This window comes from Condylostylus longicornis, unplaced genomic scaffold (assembly GCF_029603195.1).
Source record: "Condylostylus longicornis isolate FDR11 unplaced genomic scaffold, ASM2960319v2 ptg000048l, whole genome shotgun sequence".
Lineage (NCBI taxonomy): Eukaryota > Metazoa > Arthropoda > Insecta > Diptera > Dolichopodidae > Condylostylus > Condylostylus longicornis.
The window spans coordinates 19,317,813-19,328,057 of NW_026578017.1; the positions used below are offsets into that span (position 1 = coordinate 19,317,813).

At 21.3% G+C, this 10,245-nt stretch overlaps 1 protein-coding gene across 3 annotated transcripts in view; it reads right to left on the bottom strand.

The window, feature by feature from the left end:
- LOC129611228 (G protein alpha o subunit) overlaps window positions 1-10,245 on the bottom strand; it is an 88,253-nt gene that overhangs the window by 19,640 nt on the left and 58,368 nt on the right. The window lies entirely within an intron of this gene.

Below are 10,245 nucleotides of genomic sequence, written 5' to 3' on the forward strand. Positions count from 1 at the left end.
TTTAAAAATCAAGTGAAATTTCAATGAAAATATAAAATGAATAAAATATTCCATAACTTTTAAATCAAAAATTAATTTTTATATCGTAATATTGTGTAAGGAAATGCGCATACAGGGTGAACCTATAATGTAATATAATCTCTCGGTGGTAGAAAGGTGGAACAGTTTTTTTAAAGAAAATAAATTCATAGGGGAAGAGTGCCTCTAATGAGTAATCCCAGTTCAAAATTTTCTGGTTTCGACAAAAAGGTGTATCGATTTAAATGGCTATAACTCCCATAGTTATTTATTTCCATTCCAGGAACGATTTTGTTCATATTTTTCCATCTTTCCGCTCCCGAGAGATTATGCTACGTTACACGAGTTATGCTACGTTCACCCTGTATATATGCATATACAAATGTTTTTTTCCCAATATGTACAAGCAAATATATATATAAATATTATGTCACTATAGACGTTAATTGTTTAAAATTGTTACTTCCTTAGAATTTGCTAATTTTTTTAAAATTCAATTAAAATTGTTAAGGAAAAATAAAATGAAGGATTTTAGTAGAAAATACTAAAAAAAAATTAATTTTTTTTTTTCATTTATTTTGCATTTAAGTCAAAAATTAAAAATTTATCAAAAGATTTTTAATTGAATGCAAGGGTCATCACATTCTAAAATTTATATGTAAATGAAATAAAAAAAATAAAAACAAAAAATGTGTTAAAATTTCGAGCAATTAAGAATAACGAGAAAGATAAACATTTAAAAAAGTTATACTTCTAATAAAATGTAACATACATATATATGTATAAGCTTAGCTGCTTACTATAGATGAATATAAATACATGCATATATGATAAACACAGCCTTATGAATTAAATTTAATTTTTTTTGGTAGTCATACAAAACACCATTCTCAAGGCTCAGTCGGTTGCTTAACATATTGGAAGTAAATTTAATTTTACAAATTTTTTGCCTATAAATGATGTTTCTCCTCTATCTCTATTAAGTTTAAAATTATTAAAACTATCAAATATATTTAAACAATTGGTCTAAATTTAAATTTTTTTCAATTTCTATAAAGTTATCCTGATTAATTGTTAAGTATCGATCTAAAGAATTGTTTCGTGCATATTGTTTTTTCTAAATCAGATTTGTTTTGTATAAAGTATCACACTGTTTGTTATAGGTATATAATTTTTTTCAAATTTCACATAATTTAATGATTTTTTTCCACATACAAATATTACAAAACAGAAATTATCCCCTCAAGAATATCATTTTGAAGCAATTGAAATGTAATTAAAAAAAATTATTATTGCATAATACATAATAAAATATAATCACTAAACTACTGTATTTTTTATCCTTGTGTAAGAGATTAAGTAATTTTCATCATTAAAATATCAAAAGAAAAAATCAAAATATGACAAAAGAAAATTTATTATCTAATATTAAAATATGATTATAAAACTTACAAATAAAATACTAAAACCCAATAGTATATAAGATTTATTAAAACTCATCCAATATGAAAAATCAAAATCATATAGCAAAACAAGATAATTGTGCATAATATGTACATATAAAATTTGTAAGTGAATTCGTAAATGTTATACACAAATTATACTTATATTCAACAAAACTAACCGCTATTACCAGTTTTATATACCCTTTAATACACAGAATATGTAATTGGTATTTTATAGTATAATATATAATTGGTAATATTATACATAGAGCAATACAAATAATAATTGTAGTATTTTATTGGTACACATATTGCTCTTACTAACATTACTTGCATAACATTGCTAGTATAGAGTAACAATAATAAAGAAAAAAAGCTTCCAATATTTAAGAAGCATTTCATAAACTCTGCATCTTATTAATTTGTCTACATACACCAACTATTATTGTACGTATATAGGCTTTGTCTTGTTGTACGAATAAACTAAAATTTCCAGTTTCTTAAAAACGATATGAACGCGTATAGACACAATATACTATATTATGTAGGTATTATGTATAACAATTATTTAGAAATATTTTGTAAATAATAAGTAATTATTGACATAAAATCTATTTGAAAATAACACAAAAAAAGGGTTTACCTATAAGTTATCGTAACCCTTAAAAGAGTTCAAATACCATTATAATATGTATGAAAACAATTTTCATTGATTTTTTATGTGCTTACATTTCTTAAACTTTCAAAGTCACAAAATTTTTAAAATAAATATTTTAAAATTGAACAATAATTATAATAGGTGTGAATGAATTCATCATAATCTTTATTTAAATATACCTTATAGGGTAACTATATATACATATGATTTTGCGATATTATAACAAAGAAAGAAGAAAGAAATTGTCTAACTTAAAAACTTAAGTAAAGAAAATTTAAAATAAAATATATTTATTCAAAATATTAGTAAATATACAATTGAGAATATTAATTTACGGACAGTTGATTTTCTTATAAGCAATGCTTTTTCATACATTTTATTGGTATGTAGTTGAATAATATTTTGAACTAAAGTTCTTATTCTGATATGATTCAATCTTAATTCTGTTAAAATTCTTTTATGAAAAATTACAAATTTCGTTAGATATTTATTTGTTAAAGGCTACAAAATATTAATAAAATTTTAAATAAAAAAAACAGTAGGAAGAAATTTTTCATAATAACTATTTTGATTTTAAATTACAGCAGAAATTATTAGACTTATATTGTAACTCACTGTACATTATTCAAATATGTATATAATCTAAAGTTATCCGAACGCATAACTAAAATATAAAGTAGGTATATATAAAAACATACATGAAATTCTGTTAATATAGATTTAACATTAGAGTAATTGGAATATTTGTAATACGTAGGTATTATTGACTTAAAATTTTTAAATACGACACAAAGGAAAAGTTTTGTTGAAATTGACAAAAAAAAACAACCATATCGTCTTTTTTTTTTCTTGTGTAATTTAAAGATAACCCAATAAACCTACTCAACTATAACACTATACTTTCTAGAATTACAATTACTATCATATGTTTATTATCATTATAGTTATCATCATCAATGTTACTGTATATTATATTGAGTGTGTTTATCAACATGGGAGCAGAAAAAAAAAAAACAAAAAATCGGAAAAAGAAAGCAAGAAAAAAAGATCTCACCTCATTTGACAAATTTTTTTTATATTTTGTTTTTATCATTACTATCTTTAGTTTATTTACAAATTGAGAAAAAAAAAATATTTTGCTAGCATGCTTGTGATCAGCTACAACTCACTATTTTTACTGATGGGTACAGGTTGTAATATCATTGTATTCAAAAATTTGTACGTATGTATGTATTTAGTATTAAATATACTTGGACAAATAAAATTATCTTTTAAATAATTTTTCTATTAAACCCATAGGTTTTGAATAATTTTTCTTTTACTATTGTTTCTTTTAGGCTTTTTCTTCTTTCTTTGTTTTTTATTATAATAATTAAATTTCTAATTCAAATTGTTAAAGTCATAGAGACCGAGTTTCAAAGAAAAAGTAACCGCTTTATTTTTTGTTTTTTTCTTTTTTACATTTTTTTGGAAGTAATTTGAAAACGACTTTTCTATTTTATTTCTTTCTTTTACACGAAGAAAAAAAATTGCAAATTACCTATTTTTATTTTCTTTGTTTTTGTTTATAAGATTTATACGCACGCATTTTATATGTGCTATGGCATAGACCGACCTACCTTTCTTCCTCAAATACTTTTTTTAAGATAATAATTTAGTTAGGTGTATTATTGTCTATATATTTTGTTGTTAAATATTCTTCAAACTAAGTTACCGCTTCTCCATAACTCTTCAAAGATTAATATAGTTGAGCTAATATATCATATGCGTGCTTTTATTTTTATTATTTAACTTTTATTTTTTTTAATTGCATTGTTGTTTAATTTCGTTTTTATTCATATTTTATTTCTTTTTTTAAAGAGAGAAAAAAAGAAAGACTAATTTATTTTTTTGTGCCAATAAAATTTTTACATTATTGTGCGAAAAATTGTTGAAAAATATTTGAATGAAATTATGGAAAAAATTAATCAAGTTTTAAATAACAACAATATTGTTACTATAAAAGTTAATAATTAATAAGCTACAGCAATTAATTTTAATGATAAAGAATAAGAGTTAATATAATAATATTATCTGACGTGCTTATGTCAAAGCATTATTTTTTAATGTTTAACATTAACAGTTAAAATACTACTTACGGAAGTTTAGTAATTTAGACTACTATTAACACTAAATTCTAAACGTGGGTAAAAAACAAAATTTATAGATTTGTTTATGGTTTTGTTGACTAAAATTATTCTGGAATTAGAGAATTAAGTTTAGTACTTGTAAATTTTGTATACAACAATAAAGTGAGAAAATTCGCTATGACTGAATCCACTTTTATATATATCTAGATGTTACTCGAATTTACGTATTATAGCAGTGAGATTTTTTAAAAACCACATTAATTTGTTCCTATAGCCAAATAAATTTTCTACCCTTATGTTCTACATAGATTTTAAAACTGATCATAGTGATCATTCATAACATAAGTCATCAATGATAAAATAAATCATTATAAGAATGTTGAGAGAAGTCATCCAAGATTTAATAATACCAAAAATTTAAAAGGAAAATGACGAAAAATTGAATCTATTTGAAGAATTTCATGCAATAAAAATTATTAATTACACTCAATGTTAGACAATAACAACTTAAACAATTACTACATGTTTTAAATGATTTATTGAGCTCAAATGACTATAATAATAAATAAAACAAAGAACCTAATATTTTGTAGAATATTCAACACCAGCAATATTCATTTATATGAGAAAAATAAAATAAAAATGTTTTCTAGATTTTTTCTTACACAATAATTCAAAATTTATGAATAATAGTTCACATTTTTGGTTGTAACCCAAGGACTAGTACCACTTTTTTTTTTTAATTTTATTTAAACAATGATATTACAATTTAAATAACAACCGAAAACTTTTTTGAATATTACAATTTACAACAAAAACTATTGTCAATTTTAAACTCACCACATCAAAATAAATTGTTGTTATACAAGAAAAATATGTTTTTTAATAAACAATTTAAACTTAAGCAACAAAAATAGAAAATCTCTAGCAACATTTTTTGTCAACATAATTTTGTATATTCATTTGTAATTTGTATAAATTATGTGAAATGTTATCAAAACATAATCGTAAAATGAAGAAGAAAAAGAAGCTTAAACACAAAAACTCAAATTCGAAATCATCAACTAAAACTTTATTTACTCACATAATCAGAAAATGAGTTAAAAAGAAAATCAACATAAAACTTCCACCAGAAAAATTAGAGAAAAATTAGTAGCAAAGAAAAAGTTATAAATTTCTAATAGAGTTTAAAACCTAGGTTTAGTTTGTATCGAGGAATCAAATTAGTCGGATCAATTTTCCTTTATGTGAAAAATTTTCATTTAACATACACAATATAAAATTAGTGATTTTAATAGTGATTATTTTATAATTAATAAAGCAAATAACAAAAAATGAAAAATTACATTTAAAAAAATTTTAATTAATTAAATAGCAAATGGAAAGAAAAAGAAAATCTCAAATCTGGAAAATTCATAATATTTGAGTTTCTTGAGAGTGTGCGTGTGTGTCTATTTTTTAAAGTAATTTTTAAAACGAAGATATTTTCATTTTTTACAAAAAAAAAAAAAAAAGTGAAATACAAAACAAAATTTCATAAGGTGAATGAATTTATAAAATATAAATTTATGCAGTAGAATGCAATAATTTTAATACAACGAAAAGAAAAGTGCATTTTTAACACAAGAAAAAAAATTAATTGCATTTATTGTTAAATAACGATAAAAAATGTAATTGTACGAGTATATAGTGATCGTAAACTAAAATGAGCTCATTTATTATGTAATTTTCTAAATGAAGATAATTTTAAAATTAATTATTTGTTAATTTTCCATTATTACAATAAATGTGGTGTTAAAATTATTTAAGAAATTTTTAAAAGTATTTTTAATATAAAAATAAAATTTAAATTTAAAAAATATTTTAATTTTATTAAATTTGATCAGATTTCAATCGTAATTTATTGAATAATTTATTTTCTTTTTGTTTGATTGACTTTTAACTGCAATTAATTTTTAAAGTATTTCGAGAAATTATATTTTAAAATTTTCACATTTCTATACGATTTTTTAAATATAAAGAAAATCAAATCATTTCTGAAATAAACAGTTTAAGTTGAATTAGTTAAGTAATTTAATATATTTATTAATTTTTTGTTGCAAGATTTACAAAACATGGATTACGATTTCTAAAGTACCAAAACGTGCAATACTTCACAAAAATTTTATAATATTTATAAAATACTAAAATAATTTTTCATTGCACGAAACATTTTCTTATTTTACCTCAAATTTTTACTGATTATATGTTTCCTATAATTAAATTCATTAAATTTTTGACAGACATTATATGTATACGTTCAAATACTTTGTAATATTGAGTGTAAATATTCATAGGTCCGTGAAAAAAATTGCGTGATTTTTAACTATATTAGCTTTCCACTTATCATAGTTGAATAATATTTTAATGTAAAAAAAAATTGTAATAAGGATATTAATAATTATTTAAGAAATTATTTTAGAAATTAGTTTTACTTAATATAATTTAATGTTATAAAGTGAAAATTATTCCTTCTGGAATTCCATAAGAAATTTAAGAAAGCCAAATATTAAGAATCCTTTTACATATTTTTTCATCTTAAAAAAACTTGTTTTCTTCGACTTTATACAATGTGACTTTGTTTATGAAATTAATATTTATGTACATATTTTTTATAATAAGTGGACGCATGCTAAAAAACTTTTATTATGTAATTATATACAACTATTCAGTGTATGAACGGAAGTTGATGGAACTTTAATAATATGTATATAATTCCCCATTTTTATTTCTTTTTGTTTTTATAGTGTTTTTAATTCAATTATTTGTACACTTTTCAATTTATTTTTGATGTTAAGTATACGATGATAAATATAAAAATAAAATTTCTTAATTATATTTAAAAGTCATTTATATATGTAATATACATATATTAAAATATTTTATGCTTTACCTTTTAATTTAATAATCTACGGGTACATATACATTAAAATCAAAGATTCTTAATAATTTAATTATTTTAAAATGAAATTGCTGCATTTTATATTGACCTTTATGTACATATGTATAATAAAATTTCCTGTTTTTCTTTAAGTTTTTTCTCCTTGAGTATATGCATTAAATTTATATATGTACATACATATTTTATTATAAATCTATCAAAGGTTCTTTCATCAGTAGAAAACATATGAATTTTATGATGTAAATAAATAATAATGAAATTAAAATGAAAATTATATTATTGGTTATTATATTTGAAAGTGAAAATCAAATGTTAATAAGTTTAAAATTAAATTATAATCCAAGAAGAAATAAAAGAAAATTATTTTTATTTTTAATTGACATTCATTTTAATACTTTCTGTATAATATTTTACAATATAAAATGAAATTCGTAGAACAAAAATTTCTTATATTTGAGATATATAAAAATAAATATATCGATAAAAGTTTTGATTGTATATACCAACATAAACTGACTATTTTAATCGATTAATTGCTTTGAATCATAATTAAATTCATAATTTTCAGAAGCAAGGTTTTCTTATATATACAGAAATGCATCTAATATAAACAGCATTCTTTGGAAAAATTCTACTATATTCAATATTAAATTTTTTTTTTCAAAATATTCATGAATTCAAGAGCATTATTTTTGGCCTTTTAATTTATTGCAGACTTTTGAAAAAGATAAGCTAAGAAGAAAAATTTGCATTTTACAAGTGAAATAGAATTTCAATAGGATTATTTTACATACCTAATGTTGCCCCTGGATAATCCTTTTTAATACTTTTAGAAAAAGAAATACACAAAAATATTTTAATTCTTTTAGAAATTTTCATATTTCTACATTGATATTCATATTTAATATTATAATTCATATAAATTCATAAGTGTATTAAATTATAAAGGACATTTTAAATTCTAATGTACGAATATTAGTTTCTTTTTTTTAAGAAAATTCAATATATTAAAAAATTTATCTTGAAAGTTGAGTCTTCTCTCTCGCACCCGAGTTATAAGTTAACACGAGTTTTATAGAATTTCTTAGAAATTTTCTTTACCATTCGTTATAATTTGCAAAATTATGTATGAATAGAAAAAAAAGTTTAAATAATATAATTAATTTTAGTTTGAAAGAATTTCAACATTTAAATTTTAAGGAGAAAATAAATTTTTTGAAATACAAGATGGAAAAGAAGAAATAAATTTTGTTATTTAATGTGAATTTAGTTAGGGTACAAATATTTAGGTTATCTGAAAAATCATCCTATTTAATTTTGGGCGATTATATTACCAATTATTGATTGCCCTAATTTGGAAATCTAACTGAAATGATGTTTAAAAATTCTCATTAATTTTTATTAAGAAAATTGTCACATTAAATATTAAATTACTATAATTAATATATAGAACAAAATTATTAATTTCCAATATAAGTGGATTGATGGCATGATTTAATTTAATTGGAATTAATGTGTACTATAATTATTTACGATAAACGTAGAATTCTCGTTATTATTTATTTCTTATGTAAATGGGCAATTGATTTAATGCGAAATTTCGAAACTTTTCTTTTTTTTTTTCAAAAGAAATTTCAAATTTCGAAAAAAGCTTTAAAATATTTTTAAATATTTTTTAGCATATTTATTAAAAATCTTAAATTTTTAATTAAAATGTCAAATATTTTAGTATGTTTATGCAGGAAAACATTCTTTTATATTTTTAATTAAAAAATATAAAAATATCATTATAAATGAAAATAAATCAGTAATTAATTAAATAAATTGTTAGAAAAATTGTTTCATAGTTCTTATTTAATTTCAAGCAATTCCAAATCGTTTTAAGGATAATTTAAGTTACGAGTATAGAAATACCGAAATAGAATAGAAGCTATAACAGGCAGTATTTAGGAAAAATTAATAAACTGTAAATGCCCACACATGCATATGTGTATAATATGTGTATTTAGACAGATTGAGACTTACGCAAAGGTATAATTTAGCTTTATTTAACCTAACCCACAGATTTATATGTATAAGTAGGTAAGCAAATATATTAAACTATTTCCTATAGAGAAAAGGTAAAATAAATAATAAAAATAACAAAAATATGTAACTCTGTTGCTAAAAAACAAAAAATCCCATACTAGCTATTCGACATCTTTTTTTCACATAATAACGCTAAATTTAAATATCTTACCTCCCAAACAAAAATCTATATACATTTTAATTTTACAAAGGTCATTAAAATTAGCACCTAAAATGGTCCCGATTTTAAATTTTATAAGATTTTTTTATTTTTCTTTTAATTTTTTTTTCTGTTGCTGTATCTCTCTTTCTCTCTCAAATGTAATTGTTTACAAATAAATTTTACAATATTTGAAATAATAAATTTATGTATTTTCGCACTTTTAAAATGTTATATAAACATTCGAAAATAAAATCAACTTATTTTTAATGTTAGTACATTAATAAAGCTACAAAAAAAAATAAAGAAATAAATTACTACAATTCAAAGCAATGTTTGAATGTTTGTGTTTTTTATGTAAAACTCTTAAAGTATCTTGGTCTATTATTATATTATGTGTTTCAATTTGTCTTTTCATTTAGTGGTTGGTTTTCACAAATATACCTAAATATTAAAATGTTATTTATATCTTATATTGAACTGGTTTTGTTACATGATTGTGCATATACCGTACCTATGGTATTTATGTTTAGGTAATTATCTAATAGGTAGCGTTTTAGTAAAGGGTAACCGCTGCAAGTTTTTAATTCATTTACAGCTCACTTGAAATTGGGAAATAAAAATTAACATATACGTCATTAGTGCACAGTATACCCTTTTGATAATAATCACTTCCCGTTCTACCTAGGATAACCATACTAATTCAATTAAACTCAGTTCTGTTCTGTACGATTTGACTATGTAAAGGAATTAAATAGTGCTTTCTCTTATTATGATTTTCTTGGAAACTAGGCATTTATTTTTTAAACTCTCTGTAGAATTTTATT